The sequence below is a fragment of the Misgurnus anguillicaudatus genome, unplaced genomic scaffold (assembly GCF_027580225.2).
Source record: "Misgurnus anguillicaudatus unplaced genomic scaffold, ASM2758022v2 HiC_scaffold_29, whole genome shotgun sequence".
In the NCBI taxonomy this organism is placed as follows: Eukaryota; Metazoa; Chordata; class Actinopteri; order Cypriniformes; family Cobitidae; genus Misgurnus; species Misgurnus anguillicaudatus.
The window spans coordinates 2,424,876-2,446,859 of NW_027395279.1; the positions used below are offsets into that span (position 1 = coordinate 2,424,876).

The 21,984-nt window shown below is 41.6% G+C and overlaps 1 long non-coding RNA gene across 1 annotated transcript; it reads right to left on the reverse strand.

Annotated features, from left to right (window-relative positions):
• Nucleotides 1-10,443: 10,443 nt before the first annotated feature.
• On the reverse strand, nucleotides 10,444-17,880 carry LOC141362802 (uncharacterized). Its single transcript, XR_012368384.1, has 4 exons — nucleotides 17,791-17,880; nucleotides 17,532-17,624; nucleotides 17,288-17,362; nucleotides 10,444-10,557 (listed from the first exon to the last, which is right to left on the reverse strand). It is a non-coding gene; the product is annotated as an uncharacterized lncRNA (long non-coding RNA).
• Between the last annotated feature and the right edge of the window lie 4,104 nt (nucleotides 17,881-21,984).

Consider the following 21,984-nt stretch of genomic DNA (forward strand, 5'->3'; position numbering starts at 1 on the left):
AGTTTTGCGAAGATACAGGCTCAAACACATTTTGGCGTGCTCGCCCTCGCATTCTTTGATGCGTTATACGACAACGGATAGGTCTACCGAAAAGCTTTTGATAACTTTTTGTCTAGAGTGTCTCTAGACGATGCATACCAAAAATCAAGCCAATCACACGAGCGCTCTAGGAGGAGTTCGAAAAAGTAGGTGTTCAATATAATTCAAAATGGCCGACAGGAAGTAGGTTTGACTCAGACATATTTGGTACAGTCAGACTCAGCATGAGCCAAGGAATCAATAGAGTGAAGTCTTATGTCAGTGTGGCAATTTAATCAAATGATATAAAGATTTTAAACAATTTATTTACATATCCTGACCACTAGGTGGCGCTGTCTTAAAGATTTATAGGTGCGCTCAGAACATGTCACTGATGAACCATGCCAAATTTCGTAGTGATACGCCATTCTGTTTGTGAAATACTGAACTTAATGAGAAAATTCAAAATGGCCGAAACCCAAAATGGCCGACCGAAAACCGTTTGGTATCGTTTGACTCAGCATGCCTCAAGGAATCTAACAAGACCACCTTCATGATTTCAGACTCAAGTTTGAAGTAGTTATAAGCGAAAATAGGCATTTTTCGAATTTCGTGACCACTAGGTGGCGCTGTGACGAAACGTTGCAGGCACCCTCAGGTCATGACTGTAATGACATATACCAAGTTTCGTGTCGATACAATAAAGTTTTGCGAAGATACGGCCTCACGTCCGTTTTGGCGTGCTCGCTGCCGTATATGTTGTCACTGTATACGAGAACGCATTGGTCTATCAAAAAGCTTTTGATAACTTTTTGTCTGGGGTGCCTCTAGATGCTACATACCAAAAGACATGCAAATCGGACGAGCGGTCTAGGAGGAGTTCGAAAAAATAGGTTTTACGGAAAATTCAAAATGGCGGAAAGGTGTGCATGACACAAATGACATCAATGTGTGCAATTGAATCATCATGAGCAAAGGATTCAGAGGAAACAAGAATTTAGTTTCTAGGACTCACAGGTCAGAAGTTATGAGCATGAACATAAGTGGATTTTTGGACTGTTGGTGGCGCTAGAGGGTTTGAGTCAGACACACCAATGTTGCTATAGTAACTTCTGAGACTGTCCTCTACATGTGTGCCAAATTTCATAACTTTCCTACGTACGGTTCTATGGGCTGCCATTGACTTCAATGGCGGAAGAGGAAACATAATAATAATAATAATAATAATAATAATAATAATAATAAGAAAACTAACAATAACAATAGGGTTCTACGCCCCTTCGGGGCTTGACCCCTAATAATAATAATAATAATAAGAAAACTAACAATAACAATAGGGTTCTACGCCCCTTCGGGGCTTGACCCCTAATAAGAAAACTAACAATAACAATAGGGTTCTACGCCCCTTCGGAGCTTGACCCCTAATAATAAGAAAACTAACAATAACAATAGGGTTCTACGCCCCTTCGGGGCTTGACCCCTAACTAACAATAACAATAGGGTTCTACGCCCCTTCGGGGCTTGACCCCTAATAATAAGAAAACTAACAATAACAATAGGTGTCTACGCCACTTCGTGGCTTGACCCCTAATAAGAAAACTAACAATCCCAATAGGGGTCTCGCCCATTCTGGGCTTGACCCCTAAAAAGATCAATAAACACATAAAATGATAAATATGACATGAACCTAGATTACTCAAAAGCTAACCTGAACAAATGAGTCTTCACTTGTCCCTTAAAAATGTCCACATTCTCAGCAAACCTAATACTGGTTGGCAAAGCATTCCAGAGTCTGGGTGCCATAGCGGCAAAGGCTCTATCCCCACATGTCTTTAAATGAGTACGCGGCATAGATAGCAGATTTTGGTTATTTGACCTGAGAGACCGAAGTGGGTTATGGAGATGAATTATATCAGCCAGATAAGCAGGGGCCTGACCATGTAAAGCCCTATATGTCAAGGTTAGAATTTTAAATTGGATCCTGTAAGTTACAGGAAGCCAATGAAGCGAGTAGAGTATCGGGGTAATATGAGTGCGCCTATTTGATCTAGTAAGTAACCTAGCAGCTGCATTTTGAATAAATTGTAGTCGATGAAAAACAGATTTATTAAGTGAGAAAAAAAGTGAATTACAGTAATCAATACGGGAAGAAATTAAAGCATGAATAATCATCTCTAGTTCTGACTGGGAGACCACAGACCTCAATTTACTGATATTACGTAAATGGAAAAAACATGATTTTGTCAGTGATTTTATGTGGGTTTCAAAAGATAAGGACTTATCAAATACAACCCCTAGGTTCCTTAAACTAGGCCGGACCGCAGATGACAAAGGTCCAATTTCCTGCATAATCAGAGCGATAGCACTGTCTGGTGCTACAATTAAAGCCTCTGTTTTATCTGGGTTCAGCTGCAAAAAAATTTCAGCCATCCAGCTGTTTATGGCATCTATACAATCTAAGAGCCTTGAAAGCTTGGATGAATCATTTGTCTAAAAGTAAAGTGCAGCTGAATGTCATCTGCGTAAAAATGATAAGAAATGTTAAAATCTTGAATAATCTGACCCAGAGGCAACAAGTATAAAATGAACAATATTGGACCTAACACTGAGCCCTGTGGAACACCACAAAACAATGGTGCCGAAGCCAAGTGGAAATCACCAATGGATACAAAACTTCTGTGTGAAAGACACATCTCGACTGTGTCTGTTCCTCGAACAAATAAATACAGAGCACCGTTTACCTCGTCTCGTACAAATCTTATTAACATAAAACTAGAACATAATACATTAACAGATGAAACTCAAATGTTAAAATTCGGCCTTCTTAACATTAGATCACTTACCAACAAAGAACCAATTATCAATGAAATAATTACTGACCAAAACTTAGATGCACTCTGTTTAACAGAAACCTGGCTTAAAGCAGACGATTACACCAGTTTAAACGAATCCACCCCACAAGACTATTATTATAAACATGTTCCTCGTCTAATAGGGAGAGGGGGTGGTGTAGCTGCAATATACAATAAAATATTCAAAGTAAACCATAAATCCAACCTAAAATTTAATTCGTTTGAAATAATACTGTTAAATATGGAAATAACTGATCGCAACAACAAACGACTTTCGTTCATTTTAGCTACCATATATAGGCCTCCAGGCCACCACACAGATTTTCTTAAAGAAATAGCAGACTTCCTATCTGAGCTTACAGTCACTGTAGATAAAGCTCTTATCGTTGGTGATTTTAATATCCATGTGGATAATCCAAAAGATGCATTAGGACGTGCGTTTATGGATGTTCTAAATTCTCTCGGCATTAAACAAAACGTGTCAGGGCCCACGCATACTCGTAATCACACACTAGACTTAATTCTGTCACTCGGACTCAATATTAATGACATCGAAATATCACCCCAGAGCGATGCCGTTTCAGACCATTGCCTTGTGTCATGCACAATACTTCTAGATAGGACCGCTCAGCCTACAACATGCTACAGATTAGCCAGAACAATAATTTCCACCACTAAAGATAGCTTTATTAGCACTCTTCCAGACCTGTCTCAAATGAAACATGTAGCAGATAATCGTGAAGATCTAGATATTATAATAGAAAACCTGAACAACGTCTGCTCTAGCACGTTGGATGTCGTTGCTCCCATTCGAAAAAAGAGAATCAAAGAAAAACCGCCAGCTCCATGGTATGATCATCATACTGCAGCCCTTAAAAAAGTAGCTAGAAAAATGGAAAGAAACTACCGAAGCACAAAGTTAGAGGTATGGCGTTCAGCATGGAAAGAGAGTGTTCAACACTACAGACAGGCTATTAAAACTGCCAGATCTACCTATCTCAGTACGCTTATTAAAGAAAATCATAACAACCCTCGTTTTCTATTTAGCACAGTTGCGAAACTGACTAGAAACAAAGAACAAACAGAAACCAATAGTAAACTCCAACACAATAGTGATGACTTCATGAACTTCTTTACTAACAAAATTATGTTTATTAGGGAAAACATAGAAACTACGCAAGCAGCCATCACTCTACCCAATAGTACATTTACCACTAGATTACCAAACGAACATCTTGAGTCATTTAATCCTACTACAATAGAAGAGCTCTCTAAACTAGTAACGTCATCCAAATCATCGTCCTGTATACTAGACCCCGTTCCCACAAAATTACTAAAAGAGGTATTTCATGTAGTGTCAGACACGGTACTTAATATCTTTAACTCATCTCTAGAATTAGGATACGTTCCAACAGCTTTCAAACTAGCAGTTATTAGACCGCTCATTAAAAAGCAAAACCTTGACCAGGGAGATCTTAATAACTTTAGACCAATCTCAAATCTACCTTTTCTTTCTAAAATATTAGAAAAAGTAGTGGCAAGCCAGCTACGCACATTCGTAGAAAATAATAATACATATGAAAAGTTCCAATCAGGATTCAGGCCCCACCATAGCACAGAGACAGCGCTGCTTAGAGTTACAAATGACCTCCTATTAACATCCGATCGTGGTGAAATCTCAATCCTTATATTACTAGACCTTAGTGCAGCCTTTGACACAATAGATCACACAATCTTACTCAATAGACTAGAAAACTATGTTGGCATCAGTGGTCAGGCGTTAGCCTGGTTCAGATCGTATCTAACCAATCGATATCACTTTGTTTATGTAAATGAGGAAGAGTCATATCACTCCCCCGTTAAATACGGCATACCTCAGGGATCAGTTCTAGGCCCTATCCTATTCTCGTTATATATGTTACCTCTAGGAGACATTATCAGGAAACATAACATAAGTTTTCACTGCTATGCGGATGATACCCAGCTTTACATCTCGTCGCATCCTAGCGAAACACACACGTTTTCTAAGCTAACAGACTGCATTAGTGATATTAGGGACTGGATGGCACAAAACTTTCTTATGCTAAACTCCAATAAAACAGAGATACTTATTATTGAACCGAATCGCTACAAACATAATATGTCAGATTACAAGTTGCCCATAGATGGCTGCACGGTGGTGCCATCTTCCACGGTTAAGAATTTAGGCGTAATGTTCGACAGCAATCTATCTTTTGATAGTCATATCGCCAACGTCTGCCGCACAGCATTCTTCCATCTTAGAAATATCTCAAAAATACGCCATATGCTGTCTGCATCAGACGCAGAAAAGCTTATACATGCTTTTATGACCTCTAGAATAGACTATTGTAACTCGTTACTCGGGGGATGCCATGCAAATCAGGTAAACAAGCTACAGCTGGTTCAAAACGCCGCCGCAAGAGTGCTTACTCGATCTAAAAAGTATGACCACATCAGTCCAATTCTGGCATCTTTACACTGGCTACCAGTTAAATATCGTATACAATTTAAAGTATTACTAATCACCTACAAAGCCTTAAATGGCCTAGCGCCTTCGTATATTAAAGAACTACTATCAGAATACAATCCATCACGTAAACTGCGCTCACAAAATTCTGGTCACTTAATTATCCCTAGAATATCAAAAGTGTCTAAAGGTGGTAGATCCTTTTCCTACTTAGCCCCTAAGCTCTGGAATGATTTACCAAATAATGTTCGAGTATCAGACACAGTCGATCAATTTAAATCTAAACTTAAGACATTCTTCTTTAACAAAGCATTCACATAAAATGTCCAGTAAATGTACATTTCCCGCAGTAGTTAGTTTGTCTAGAACAAAGCACTCACATACCTCATATGGGTAATATACTATTGCCGCAATAGTTAGCCTGTCTGGAACCGAGCCGACTTGAACCACTATAATGTTTGACACTTGCATTGCATGTGAACGGCCCCTACGCTAATAGAATTCTGTTTTTCTCTCCCTGTCTCGTCCTCAACCACGAGGACCATGAGACAAACAGACCCAGTTCCGGTTGCTGTGAAGATCATTGCATCACTGATCCACTGGCTGTCCTTCAACGTGATGACCAGCCGATGCCCGACCAACGACCACCGGCTAAACCAGTTTAATTCGCTTACCCGCCTCCTATCCCTACCGTTTCTATATATATAAATATATATTAATTCCTCCCAAGGGTTTTTGTCCTTCTAGGACTTTTTCCCATTGGGTTTTTTTTCCTAGAGGGTTTTTAATCCCAGGGAGAGTCAGCCAACTTTGGCTTAACTAACACTTTACAGTATACGTTACATTATTAATATGCTCGCTTGTACGGTTTAACCGCTTTCGCTACTTCTTATATTATCTATTGATTTTCTGTGTTCTCCTCTACATCTTCTCATGTAAAGCTGCTTTGCAACAATTAACACTTGTGAAAAGCGCTATATAAATAAAAATTGAATTGAATTGAATTGAAAGATATGAGGTAAACCAATGGTTGTTGGCGGGGATACAGGGCCAGGCAATGCCTGGTTGGTAGAAAGATGGAAGGTTACAATCCAGATCGGATTTGTCGTATACCACACTTCTTGGGCAGGTACGCAGACTTTCTTCTCCAGTCGCCGTGCAGCAAGAGATCATGACTTGGTAAACACAGGCGGATACAGGGTGGTATTGGAGGTGGATCACCGATACCCATAAAATAATTTCAGCTCTAATAAGCATTAGCAATTGCCGATCGTAAACCAGGGCCGCTGATACATTTGTAGACAAAAATAGTGGCATTAAAAGACATAATAAAATAAATATCTGGGACCAAGAGACATAAAATACAGAGAGAGACTCGGCCAAGCCAAACATAGGCGCCATCGTCACTGACTCTGTCATGCTATTTAACACATTATGTGTCATTTTGTATAAAAAAAGAATCAAGAACAGCAATACATAAGTGCACTAGAACTCATTAAGTCTCATAAAGTCAAACAAAGTTTACATAGCCAAGGGTTATTTATTTTTTTAATAAAGATGGAAAATATAAAAGATATTAAGCTCTGTATTAGTAAGTGAGGTGTTGCCAGAAGAGATGGGTTTTTAGGCAATTCTTAAAGACTTAAAAGTCATCAGATCTTGTCGAGACCATCAGATCATTCCCCATATGTGGAACAGATCCAAAAAGGTGCAAGATAGTGATTTTTTCCCTTTTTGAGATGGCACCACAAGGGATCGAGAGAACATAAGGCCGTATAAGCATGCAAAGGTAAGGGAGTGATGACCCAGTGGTTGTTTTATAGGCCAGGAGCAGAGCTTTGAATTTGATGCAAGCTGCTATAGGAAGCCAGCGTAACTTGACAAAGAGAGGTGACGTGCGCCCTCTTGTACTTACTTGATTGTACTTGATTGTACTTCTTATTCACACAGACAACATCACTACCCCTGTTAACACTGGCAACTGTGGCCAGATCATATATCAATATATACCCCAAAGATGTCTTTCACGCTTGAAAAGGTGACTGTTGTATATGGTAAATGGTAAATGGACTGCATTTTTATAGCGCTTTTAACAGACCTATGGCCATCCAAAGCGCTTTACAAGTTTTGCCTCACATTCACCCATTCACGCACACATTCATACACCGACGGCGGTGTCAGCCATGCAAGGCGCCATCCAGCTCGTCGGGAGCAGCTGGGGTTAGGTGTCTTGCTCAAGGACACCTCGACACTTGGTCCGGTGGAGCCGGGGATTGAACCACCAACCTTCCGGTTTGTAGACAACCTACATGAACCACTGAGCTACTGTCGCCCCAAAAGTAATAAGACCTGGGCCTGTGCATGTAATAAAACAAACAGTCTTGTATTCACAAAGCAGTTGTTAAGTGGCTTTTATCTCAAACTCAAAATGCTATTTTCCAGAAGGTGAAGACACAGAAAGTTTTAAGTCCGTTCAGATAACTCAACACCCTATTGAGGGTGTGAATAATTGTAATGATTATCATTACCCACCTGGTAATAATGGCATAGAGAGGATGGTGCACTATTTCATGAAAAATAAATCTCTGCCTGTAGGCTTTCTTGAAATTTGATCAGAGGTCTAAAACATGAAAGTGAATTTTGACATCAATAAATCCCAGAAGAAACATTCTGCCGAAGCAAAATACCAATGTGAAGCCATGTTTATTATTACACCTGCATCAACTGTGTTTACTACCCAAAAAGGGTCATCATGGACCTCCACAAGAAAGGTTCTTCTGAATTTTTTTTGTAAGTACATTTTGTGCACATTTATTCTGCAGATCTTGCTTAAAAAGTACTAGTTTCTGAATTTGTCCGTGAAGTAGACACACTGCCATGATCATAGTTCAAAAGTAATGCAAACATTGGGTCTCATTCACTAAGCATCCGTACGCACAAATTTGTACGGATGTTTTAACTTACAAATCATGATTCAACAAAATCTTTCATACTAAAATTTCTTCTAAATGTTTGCCACAACATAAGAACAACTTAGACCACACGTGCACAATAATCATGAACAAGGAAAAAGAACCCTATAATATATATCTGTGTTATATATTTTATATATTTTTTCCTTGTTCATGTTTATTGCGTACATGTGGTCTAAGTTGTTCTTACGTTTTTGCATACATTTAAAAGAAATTTTAGTACGAAAGTTTTTGTTGAATCATGATTTGTAAGTTAAAACCTCCGTATGCACATTTTACGAACAAATTTGTGCATACGCATGCTTAGTTAATGAGATCCATTGTCTCATTTTTGGAACCCGGTAATGATAGAGATGATTAGCTAAGGATTTCTTTCAAGTAAGTTATCCTATTTGTAATATAATTTAAGTCTGTGTAACTAAAGGAACACCTTTTCTTTAGTGCAATTGTGTTTTTTACTGTAACGTAGCCTTTGTAGTTTGCCCAAAATTATGATTGTTAGGCTCCATGGATTGGACCCAATAGCAGTAAGTCAAACACTGTTCTTAACACTGAGTTTGCTAAACTACAAAAACCAAGTCCTCTGGGGGGCAAGATCTCTATATTTTGCCTTACGAACTGGACACACTGTTGCCTTGTGACCAAGTTGTTGGCAGTAAAAACACAAAGTTTGTATGTATTTTATGTATGCGTGTGTGAAGACCAGACCAGCGTGCTATCGGCATGCGTGTGCACCCGCCGCTTCAGCAGGAACGGAGAGGATGAGGTATGCAGGGGATGACTGTGTGTGTGTGTGTGTGTGTGTGTGTGCTGCACGGACCAACGAGCATAGGGACAGGTCACTCTGTCACATCGAGTATCTACCTCTTTTGCAGAAGTATCAAAAATGAATAGAGAAAGTACAGCCTTTTATGCATGTAGACACTGTACATTAGAGATGTAATCCTGCCCCTGCACGGACACTTGGTCAACTACTGGAAAATTTTACAGATGACTAAAGTCTGGTGCGTGCAGTGCAAAGGCCTGCAAGAAATCTTTGTCTTTTGCTGGAGGCTTATGACTAATATGAACTTCAATAAATTGAAGATATTTTGATAAATGATGGTAAGCACACAGCTGATTGTAACCATTAACTTCTATAATAGGAAAAAAAATATATGATGGAATTCAATAAGTACCATCATCTGTGTGCTTACCATCATTTAATTCAAAATATCTTCATCATTTATCACAATAATGTACTTTCATTATATTTGTTTTCCTACTATGGAAGTCAGTGGTTTCAATCAACTGTGTGCTTACCATCATTTATCAAAATATCTTCTTTTGTGACCATCAAAATGAAAAACTATACATCTGTTTTCTCTCTCTAAACAGGTTGTGTCTTAAAATAATATTGAAACTTTGTAAGCTCAAACTAACTGTGTATATAGTTTCTCATATTATTGTTTCTATATGATGAATCACTTTGCTGTTTTTCTCACTTTTGTAAGTTGTTTTTGATAAAATGCCTAAATATAAATGCTATTAAAATATTGAAATAAGCAGATATTTTGCAGCACCCACTTTAGAAATCCCTGATATACAACATGATTTTATTATTGACAACATTCATTTAATTAATTATAATGGATTAAACATTAATTCTACTGGAATGTGATTCCTCTGGACCTGTAGGTCACATGAATTGATTTGAACTTTTACTGCATTAGTCATGCAAGACCTCTGCTGTTCTCCTGTTTGAATTCACTAGTTATTTAGGCTATTACTCCACATTAAAGCAAAACAACATTTAATGTTTTTATGATAATATTGATTCACACATTTCACTCTAAATTACAATTACAACTGAATCCAGATCAGTGATAAATGTGAACTCACCTCCTTTGGCTGCAAATGTAAAAAACAGAAGGATGAATTGGAGTGTTGGCAGAATCTCAAAGGTCAGATCAGAAATAATGTCAAATATATCAAGTACTTTTCCTTTTTTGTTTCCAATCTGTGTCACTAAAACTTTAAAAGAAATATTGATATTGACATGATTTAATATCATTTACTCAGTGTATAATTGAAATATGATGGCACACGGAAAGATATTTATAGAAATACTTACTGTAAATGCTTTTACTGAAAATGCATACAAACATAAATACATAGAGGACTAAGATCAAGACTCTCTCAAATACTGCAAAATTCAGAAGTTTCTCCCAAGTATTTGTAAAAAGAGCTAAAGAAAGAAGAGATCAAATCAACATTTTAAATGAAAAAGCAACCCTGACTTTAAATTAATAAAGTCAATCGAATTACAAAATACAACTTAATTGTTTTAACAATCCTTTATTATCATCACACTGTAATTCTGACCACCACAATTTATAAAAGCTATTATAGTACAAATGTGTTGGTAACACATTACAGTAAGGTTGTATTTTTTAACATTAGTTATACCACGGGCCCGTTGAATGCTTTATATTCTGATTGGCTGAGAAATGTTCCACAGGTGTTGATTATTTTTCTGTAAAACGCACACCTGACCTGTCAAATGTCTTAAAATAAACACCAGAGCAATGTCTGTGGTAACCGTGGTATAAGCGGAATTGACTCCGGTCCTTTGAATTATTCAAAAATAATGCACATGGTGTAACTCCACTTCACATCCTGCCGTATTACCTTGGGTGTGCATTATTTTTGAATAATTCAACCGCCTGTCGTCAAATATTCCTTTATTAATGCATTAGCTTCCATGAACTAACAATGAACAACATCTAAAGCAGTTCCCTTTCAGTCGGTCACTACGACGTCACGTCGTGACCGACGAATTGGGAACTCGCTTAGAGAGACCAATCTGCTTCGAATACTACTAAAACGCCAATGAACTTGGCATTGAGATATTTGCATAATGCTGGCGCCGCCCCGCCAGGTGCGTATATAAGGAGCACGTGCAAATAGGGAAATCAGCTTTTTATCGCTTCGAAAGCCGGCTGTATCTGCTACTGAGAAGCTACTTTACTCTGTTGGGATCGATTGCGGAAGTTGGTTGGACTGGCAGTACCACAGCGGACGCTTCGCAGTATTCCACAGGCTCTACATCTTTTTTGTTTTGAGTTTAGTGTGTGCGTTGCCTTTCCCTGTGCGCATCATCAACTGAGCATCTGAGTGAATTTCCCTAAAAGAGTGATACGGAGAGCTTTGTGCCTTGTTAAAGGCAGCCACTCTCTCGTATATCCGGAGATCAGCGTCCTTTTCAGGATGGCTTTTCGTCCGTGCGATCTTGGATGCGGAAAGTATATGAGTCCGAAGGACGGTCACGAGCGTTGTCTTTCATGCTTGGGCATCGAGCATGCGGAGGCGGCGTTTGCTGGGGGTAAGTGTTCTCACTGCGAGAACATGTCCCTTGTGGATTTGCGGAGACGGTTGTCTTTCCTTCGGGAAAAACGCAACCCGCGTCCGACGAGTTCCGAACGCCGCCACGGAGCGGCCGTGAGGCTCTCGAAGGATGATCTCTGCATCACTGTGCTGAGCCGGTCGGGGGATTCGTCCTCCGGCTCTCAGCCTCCTCATCCACAGCCGGTTGATGTGCCGATGGAGACTTCAGCGTCGTGTTCTGCGATGTCTGTAGAATCTGTCGGGTCGTGACGCCGGAGTTCGATCCAGAGATGGTGGCCGTGCTTGCTCGAGCGGCGGAGACCGTAGGGTTAGAGTGGGTTCACCCCCCTCAGCCCGAACCGTCCCGCCTGGATGATTGGTTCTTTGGAGCTGCCCGGGTTTCACAACCCTCTCCGCCGGTGCCATTCTTCCCCGAGGTGCACGAGGAGCTGACTAGAACCTGGAAGTCGCCATTTTCTACGAGATTACGGCCGTTTCAGCCCTCCCCCTCACCGATGGAGCTGCTAAGGGTTATTCGGGGATCCCCCCGTGGAGCGTGCGGTCACGATGCAGTTGTGTCCGGCCACCACTCCCTCCTGGAAGGACCGCCCAACCCTCCCCTCCCGTGCTTGCAGACAGTCCTCCGGTTTAACGGGTTGCTGCAGGTTCATCAAGCTAAGGCCTTGAGGGATCTGCACGAGGGAGGACACGACTCGCCTGTCCTTTCGGAGCTCCGGGCCGCTACGGATCTGGCTCTCCGCGCTACTAAGGTCACAGCGCAGGCGATTGGTCGTGCCATGTCCACGATGGTGGTCCAGGAACGCCACTTATGGCTATGTCTGGCGGACATGTCGGACGCGGAGAAGAACAAGTTCTTAGACGCTCCCGTGTCCCAGGCTGGTCTTTTCGGTGAGTCGGTGGAGTCTTTCGCCCAGCAGTTCTCCGTCGCCCAGAAGCAGACGGAGGCGATCGCTCAGATCATGCCCCGGCGCAAGCGACCTGCATCTCGCCCTCCAGCGCCGGCTGCCTCCGCCCCCCCCGCTAGAACATCTTCCAGGCCACGGAGGGGGAACAGCCGTCGGCAGCCCGCCCCGCCCGCCCCACCCGCTTCCCGTGGTAAACGGAAATCGAAGCGGCCCTGAGACGGGCGACCTGGATTTGGATGGGATCACTCAGCGGGAGACGGTGATGGCACCGCTCCTTCCACCGGTAGAGGGCCGGGTGGAAAATCTTTGGTTTCGTTTTGTTTCTGTTCCGCCGGCTTCTCAGCCGGCACCCACAAAACCACAAAAAGAGTGCATTCCTATTCCTTCTCCAGGTCTCCAGAGGATCGAGAGAGATGTGAGCGGGCAGTCAGATGCTCTTCCTCCCTCTCCTCTATCGCCAGTGGGTGTTCTGAGGAGTTCGAGTTCTCCACTGCGGAGACCGGACCACCAGCAACCCCTTCGGAGTCTGCGTCCTCCGCTGAGGAGACCAGACGACCGTCTCCCTCAGCGGCCTCAGGTCAGTGTCACACACACACATACTGTAGATGCTTATGCTGTCACAGCAGACGCACCGGCAGTCCCACCTGTCTCGCTTCGCTGCCCCACCGCGGGTACACCGGTAGTGCCGTTAATTCCTCTCGTACGGTCTCTGGGGGCTTGGCTTCAGCTTCCCAGCCCGTCTCGTTGGGTTTTACGCACGATCCGCCTCGGTTATGAAATTCAATTCAACCGGCACACACCCAAATTCTCGGGCGTACGTTTCACCACGGTGAAAGCGTCCGATGCACATGTACTGCGTGCAGAGGTCGCAGTCCTATTGGCGAAGGATGCGATTCAGCCGGTCCCTCTTACCGAGATGAGATCGGGTTTTTACAGCCCGTATTTCATAGTACCCAAGAAAAGCGGCGGGTTACGACCAATTTTGGATTTGCGCGTCCTGAACAAATCTCTTCAGAAGAGGTCTTTCAGGATGATTACACCGAAGCAAATATTCAGTTTGATACGCCCCCAAGATTGGTTTGCAGCAATAAACCTGAAAGACGCGTACTTTCATGTGTCCATTCTCCCTCGTCACAGACCGTTTCTACGGTTTGCGTTCGAGGGACGGGCATATCAGTACAAAGTTTTACCGTTCGGGCTGTCTCTCTCTCCCCGTGTGTTCACAAAAGTAGTGGAGGCAGCGTTAAAGCCCCTCAGAGAGAGCGGTGTTCGCATATTGGCTTACCTCGACGATTGGCTTATAAGAGCGGATTCTCGGCGGACGCTGTGCGAGCACAGAGATCTAACGCTTCGGCATCTCGCCCGTTTGGGTCTTCGGGTCAACTGGGAAAAGAGCAAACTCTGCCCCACGCAGAGGATCTCTTTTCTCGGTATGGAACTGGACTCGATCGATTTATTGGCGCGTTTGACAGAAGAGCGCGTCCAATCAATTCTGACTTTCCTCGGTTCATTCCGAGGGAAGAATGCGGTCCCTCTGAAACAATTTCAGAGACTCCTGGGGCGTATGGCAGCAGCAGCGGCCGTGACACCACTCGGACTGCTCCATATGAGACCGCTTCAGCGTTGGCTTCACGATCGAGTCCCGAGGAGAGCGTGGCGCGCCGGCATCCATCGTGTAACCATTACACCTGCGTGTCGCCTAACATTCCCACCGTGGTCAGACCCCGCGTTTCTCAGGACCGGCGTGTCCATGAGACAGGTCTCCCGGCATGCTGTTGTCCATACAGATGCCTCCGACACGGGCTGGGGAGCCACGTACGACGAGCTCACGGCTTCGGGGGTGTGGACAGCACCCCAGTTGCATTGGCATATCAATTGCCGCGAGTTATGGGCAGTATATCTGGGACTCGTACGCTTCGCTACGGAGCTGCGAGGGAAGGATGTACTAATACGCTCAGACAACACTGCGACTGTAGCGTATATCAACCGTCAAGGCGGTTTGCGCTCCCGTCACCTGTCGCATCTCGCTCGTCATCTCCTCCTTTGGAGTCAGAAGCATCTGAGGTCCCTTTGTGCCATGTACATCCCGGGCTCGCTCAACACAGCGGCAGACGCGCTTTCCCGAGCTGCGCGCCCCGGCGAATGGAGACTCCACCCCCAGACGGTCCAGCTGATTTGGAGGAAGTTCGGTTGTGCGCAGATAGACCTATTTGCGTCGCCGGACGATACCCACTGTCGCCTATTTTATTCACTAACCGAGGGCAGCCTCGGCGTGGATGCGTTGGCACACAGCTGGCCGCGGGGCATGCGCAAATACGCGTTCCCCCCAGTGAGCCTAATAGCACAGACCCTGTGCAAAGTCAGGCAGGACGAGGAGAGCCCTTTAATGATCGCCCCATATTGGACGACCAGGAATTGGTTTCCGGAACTAAAGCTCCTCGCGACAGCCCCTCCCTGGCGGATTCCCCTGAGGAAGGACCTTCTTTCTCAAGGAGGGGACACATTATGGCACCCGCGCCCCGACCTATGGAATCTCCACGTCTGGATGTTGAGCGCGCACAAGGTTTAAGTGATTTACCCCAGGCGGTATCTAACACAATCGACGCGGCACGAGCTCCGTCTATGAGACGGGCTTACGCGTTTAAATGGAACCTTTTCGTCACTTGGTGCTCTTCGCAACGCGAGGACCCCAGAGAATGCCCTATTAACATCGTGCTTTTATATCTTCAACATAGGTTAGACGGTAGGCTGTCACCCTCCACTATTAAAGTTGATATCGCCGCTATATATGCTCATCACTCACTTATTAACGGCAGATCAGTTGGCCAGCATGATTTGGTTATTAGATTCCTGAGAGGCGCTCGTAGGCTAAACCCCTCGCGCCCTCCTTCTATTCCTCCCTGGGACTTGTCCATGGTGCTGAAAGCACTCCAAGGTCCGCCATTCGAGCCTTTGCAGTCTGCGAGTCTGAAGCTTTTATCAATGAAAGCTCTGACCCTGCTGGCATTGGCCTCAGTGAAAAGAGTAGGGGATTTACATGCATTCTCTGTTGACGATTCGTGCCTTCAGTTTGGTCCTGCTGTCTCGAGCGTGACATTGAGCCCCAGACCAGGCTACGTGCCCAAAGTTCCCACCACTCCCTTCAGAGATCAGGTGGTGAGCTTGCAAGCGTTGCCTTTGGAGCAGGCAAACCCAACCGAGGCTTTGTTGTGCCCCGTACACGCACTGCGATTCTACATGGACCGCACGCAAAGCCTCAGGACCTCAGACCAGCTCTTTGTTTGTTATGGTGGCCAGCAGAAAGGGAAAGCTGTCACTAAGCAGAGGATGTCTCATTGGATAGTTGATACTATCGCCCTGGCTTATAATCTTCAGGGTATTCCTTGCCCCTTTAATTTGAAAGCGCACTCCACACGGAGTGTTGCTTCATCTTGGGCTCTTGCTCGTGGTTCCTCGCTAACAGACATCTGTAGAACTGCTGGTTGGGCGACACCTAATACGTTCATTAGATTTTACAGTGTTCGTATCGAGCCTGTATCCTCTCGTGTCCTTTCCTCTCCAGGGAGGGCACGGAGAGCAGACTCGCAAGTCGGCTTGCAGCCTCCGACTGAGGCTCCAAATTGAGTTTCAGTATGGAAGGCCATCAGAGCAAAAATGCGTAATGGTTTGAATTGCTCTTCCTCCACTGCCTTGCCAGCCTTTGTTGCGGAGCATTGGCTGTCAGCCTTTCACTAGCTGTATTCTTACGAACCTACGTGTTTGGCCAGGGCCCCACATTGTGTCCCATCGGGTTCCTTTGTGAGTATTATTCCGTGGGGTTAATCCTACCAGCCCACGTTTCCCTTAGCAGAGCACTGCTTTGCTGACACAGCCACGGCTGTCATTTTACCTCAACTACGGTTGACTTTCACCCACCATTAGCCCTTAAGAGGGGCGGTGGCTTCCGCAGGTCAGCCCCTAGTGGCGTTTTGGTAGGGATTCCCAATTCGTCGGTCACGACGTGACATCGTAGTGACCGACTGAAAGGGAACGTCTCGGTTACGGATGTAACCCTCGTTCCATGAAGGAGGGAATTGAGACGTCACGTCCCGTCGCCACAGGTGCTGCCACCTGCTGTTACGGCCGGTCACCTTTCCGGCTTTCTCAGCGAACAGAAGCTGATTTCCCTATTTGCACGTGCTCCTTATATACGCACCTGGCGGGGCGGCGCCAGCATTATGCAAATATCTCAATGCCAAGTTCATTGGCGTTTTAGTAGTATTCGAAGCAGATTGGTCTCTCTAAGCGAGTTCCCAATTCGTCGGTCACGACGTGACGTCTCCGTTCCCTCCTTCAGGGAACGAGGGTTACATCCGTAACCGAGACGTTATTCTTCTTAGTTCATGTTAATTCCATTATTTACTAAATAATACATTATTAAAATCAAAAGTTGTATATGTTAACATTAATGAATGCACCATGAACTAACATGAACAATTATATTGGCATTACCTAACATTAACAAAGATTAATAAATGATGAAAAACTATATTGTTTATTGTTAATTCATGATAGTTAATGCATTTTACTGATGTTAACAAATACAACCTTATAAAAAAATACAACCTTATTATAAAGTGTTCCTGTATTCATGATAATGTTTAATGAATGTGTTGAATTTGTTACCTGAATAAACAACAGCTGTCAAAACAAAATATTCTGCAACATAACTGTACGTCTTAATCAGTTCTTTAATTTTGTCTGTAAAACAGAAATGTTGTCATTGTTTCATTTATAATAGTTTTAACATTTTTTTTGGCAGATCTCACACATATATTATATGAAACACATTGTGACTGAGAACAGATCGAGTCAAAATATATTTCAAATCATTTGTTGATCTTCGTTGACTCACTAACAAACTTCATACCTTGAAAATCATCTATATATTGAGCCGCCCAGAGTAAAGTAAGAGGTCTGAGAAAATAAAGAGCACAGCAGCAGATCGTCTCATTCACAGATCCTGAAACACAAACACAGAGTAATAATGACATATGAATCATTCAATAACTGCTTCTCAAAATAAGAAAATTTTTTGTTTAACTAAAATAAGAAACAGGAGAGATTTTGAATATTTACAGAGACGTGTAATGAATATATCGAGTGATATAATGATGATAAACACTGACCTTCAGAAACACCCCAGAAGATAAACGCAAAGAACATGATGAGATTTGGACAGAAGATCAGACACATTCGAAGACGATAAACTGAATCTGAAGTTAAAAACAGAGAGAACAACAACAATAAAAATATATTTCTCTGCTTTTATGACTGTCAGTTACAACAGAATACAAATCCAGATACATGATGTATATTTCACAGAGCTAAGATTATTACAGCTAAAACATATTTCATTATAAATAGCTTATATCACATCTACAAATCTAAAACAAAGTATAAATAAATAAAAACGGCAAACTTATTTTACCAACATTAAAATCAAATAATAAATATAAACATTTACTATTGCAGTTTATTTTAAATATTGTTTTAACGTCTCTGGTACAGTAAACACACATTAAACATATACACTGTATTAATTAAGCATTCATTGTTCACAAAGCTACACCAGATATTTTACTTCTGATGTATCACAGCATTCCCTCTATTTAACATAAGTTTTAAATTCTTCTTTTTCTTATTGGCGTTTCACATGGTATGCGGCGTAATCGCTGCATGGCTACAGCTTTTCTTGTGTAGTGAAAGCGTTTTGTACACTTTATAATAACTGCACACTATGAAGCATTAGTAAAGCATTAGTTAAGCATTACTAAATAGTCAATTCATAATTTATTAAACATTAATAGACGTTAGTAAATAGTTTATCAATGCTTTATTCTTGATTTATAAGCGCATATATAATGTGTTTAATGGCTGACACATTCTGTTCTCCCCTCTAATATAATTCAGTCAAAGAGAAAATGGATTGTTATTTTCCACAAATTCCCAATTATTATAACAGAACATGCAACTTAAATTAAACTCTTTAAATAAACACTCACGCTCAATCTCCACCACATTAGATATGTGTATATCCACGTGGAAATATCTTGCAGACAGACAGCAAATACGTGATGCACAAGATGGTAAGCAAAACACAAGCAGGACTTTCCTCCTTTCCTTAAGAAAGGCTGATGTTTGCTTTTAATCTTACACACAACTGCTCATGTGCTCAGCTACAGACAGCTATGAACAAGCACAATACACACATGTAATACACTCTTCCTCTGTGTGCACTCTACTATGCATCACGTAAACACGAGTGCCCCCTAGTGGCGGGTAGGTATGAATAGAGCATATTATGCCCCGGTTACATTTAGTTTGCCATGACAAACAAAACGCGTTTTCTCTATGCAATACGTGTCTTCTATGCAATACATTATTATTACTACTAAGCAACAATTACACCAAAATACAACATAAATTCACAAAAGATGTTACTTTTATTCTGTAATCCACATCTTTAAAATTCATACGATTCCCAGGAACAGATCCAAATTCAGCCCTTGCGCGTTCGTCATATGCTAATATAAATTTGATTTCAAATATCGCGCCTCAAGAAGCCTTACGACACATTGCTTTATGGCATTGATATCAAAAGCTCATTGGCTCTTTGCGTGCCACGTGACATATTTGCGTCTTTTCTATTTCCGTTGGTGTACTGAAATGTAAAAAAAATGCGTCGTAACAGAGGGAAGGCATATCAAAGTTCTCTTGGATTAGAACTTTAATACTTTTCTTTACTTTACTTCATATACTCCAGAGAGGACCTTGGCATTACAGAACATTTCAAACATTCCAGAAAAGCAGTGCAGATTGTGGACATGTTTCAGTCCATTATACAACTTAAAAAAAATTATATATTCACTTTCTTTGATGTTGTTTATTTATTTTATTTTTTTATGATATAGCAGAGGTTTATTTTTCCTTTGATATGAAGTGTACAGTTGTAGAGTTTAATTTTTGCATCTTGAAATAAATATGTTTTATGTTCTGTATTACTCTGTGTTGTGTTTGTTTCCTTTTTAAAAGATAACTTAGACTTTAAATCTCCTTTATAAAAGCTTTACAAAGCATAAATAGTTCTCACTTTAGATGAGCTCACAAAAATAGTTAACTGACCACTTCTAAATGTTTTATAACTACCTGAATGAATCATGAATTACAATAGGAATATGTGTTAATGAAGTATTTATTAACACACTGACTAACTTATTACTATACGTCTAAATAATAAGATGTATAAATGAATGTTTAAATAGTTTATTAATCATTTATTTACACTTCCTAAATGATCTTATGAACCACTGACAACATGTTAATAAGTGGTCTGTAAATAATGTAATACTTATTTTAGAAATGATGAATTGATCATTAATAAAGCATGAAAAGACAATCATTAAACACATTATATATATGCTTATAAATCAAGAATAAAGCATTGACAAACTATTTACTAATGTCTATTAATGTTTAATAAATTATGAATTGACTATTTAGTAATGCTTAACTAATGCTTTACTAATGCTTCATAGTGTGCAGTTATTATAAAGTGTTACCATTACGGTATTACTGGGCATTACTGGCAACTAGCTGCCAGTAACTTACTGTAGATTTTACATTTATGTTATTTACTGGCAAAAGTTTGTTCAAAGTTTAATGAACATGAAACATTTTCAGTCTTTTTATTCGACAGTAAGTTACTGGCAACCAGCTGCATAATTACAGCAAATTTTTTACAGTGTGTGTCCGCGGCGTGTAACCACCCCCGTTTTGCACGTCTTCTATTGATAATGAACTAGACACTCGCAGCTGCCGCATACTGTGTTGTAACGTCTGGCTGGGGTGCCATGACTTTTGGATCTGATTCAAGCTTGCATTATGATATCATAACTAAATTTCCCTCTTAATCTCCTAAGGTCTCTTGATATCAACCTCTGTTCCGAGTAGGTTCAAAACTCCCCCGAAAGCATCTCGGGTAGACATTTATGGCCCCATTTGAAGCTCAACAGGGAGCTGATAAGGTGTGAATGGTCCTGAAGAGACTTAAGGAATGTCTTTGATGAGACCAAATGAAAAACTCTTTTAGGTCTTGTCTGTAAATACATTTATGCATGTGTGATGTATGTTGGGCAACTCTCCCATGCTCAGCTCTGATTGGTCGATTCAAAGTTGGATGGGCACGCCCTTCTCAAATGATAAATATCCACAACCCTTCCCTCCTCTCTCTCTTTTCGGTTCTCTCTTCTCCCTTCGCATCTTCTCTGTTGCCAGTCAACGACAAGCTCTAATAACCCCAGTAGTCAATACATATATATGTATATTCATCCATGGATGCCTTTAAATTCTGATTGAATTCATAGTCACTTTAACTCGGATCATTGCTACCTCACGCTCAACGTTTCTTAGAATTAATTTACAATTATGGATATATTCGCTGGACGAATTAATCAATTAATTGTTATTATTGATTCTGCTAAATTAATTCCCTGATTTGGAGTTGTGATTAAAACAACTCAGTTCCCTTAAACAGGGTGGTGAAGAAAATATAAAATTAATAATTGTAGTTACCTGTATTAATGAATGACTCATCATTTTTCAAAATGATGATTGGTTGTTTTAAACAACATTATTCCATAACCCCTCCATTCGCTACAGTGTGAATCTGCGTGTGCAGTGTGAAGCCTGTGCGCTGTTTTTAAATGTGCTCTAAGAATAAATAAACTCGAAACTTGAAGTGTAAAACCACTTTTCTTTCAGGTGTTTCAGCAAATTGTACTTTAACTCGGAGTTTCTCTCTCTCTCTCTCTCTGTGTGTGTGTGTGTGTGTGTGTGTGTGTGTGTGTGTGTGTGTGTGTGTGTAGGTGTGGTACATAAATTTCACAGAGATGTCTCTTGGATACGTCTGTTTCCATTTGGTCTTTCCAGAACAGTCCATGGGTGACATGTTTTTCTCTCGTTGTCTACTCTCACACAAGTTCCAGGACATGATGAAGTTTGTACCACTATTGATCATGGTGTGTTGTCATCATCACTGTACTGTTTTCCAAGAGTTGTCTGTGTTCTAGTTTACCTAAATTAACCTGATTTGGTAGGAGGGTGGTGATTGGTCAGTCAAAGAGAAATTTTGCAGGGGGATGGCAAGTCACTGTCGATGGAACATCACTCGCACCTGCAACAGGGCCGCTTGTACTGTATGTTGCCTTTGTGTTGCATTGCTTTTCTGATGACGGGTTTAATTTATCTCATATGTCTTTCAATAAATCTATTGCTTTTGGGTTGTGTGGTGACCTTGTGGTGTGTTTTACTTTAGTTACGAA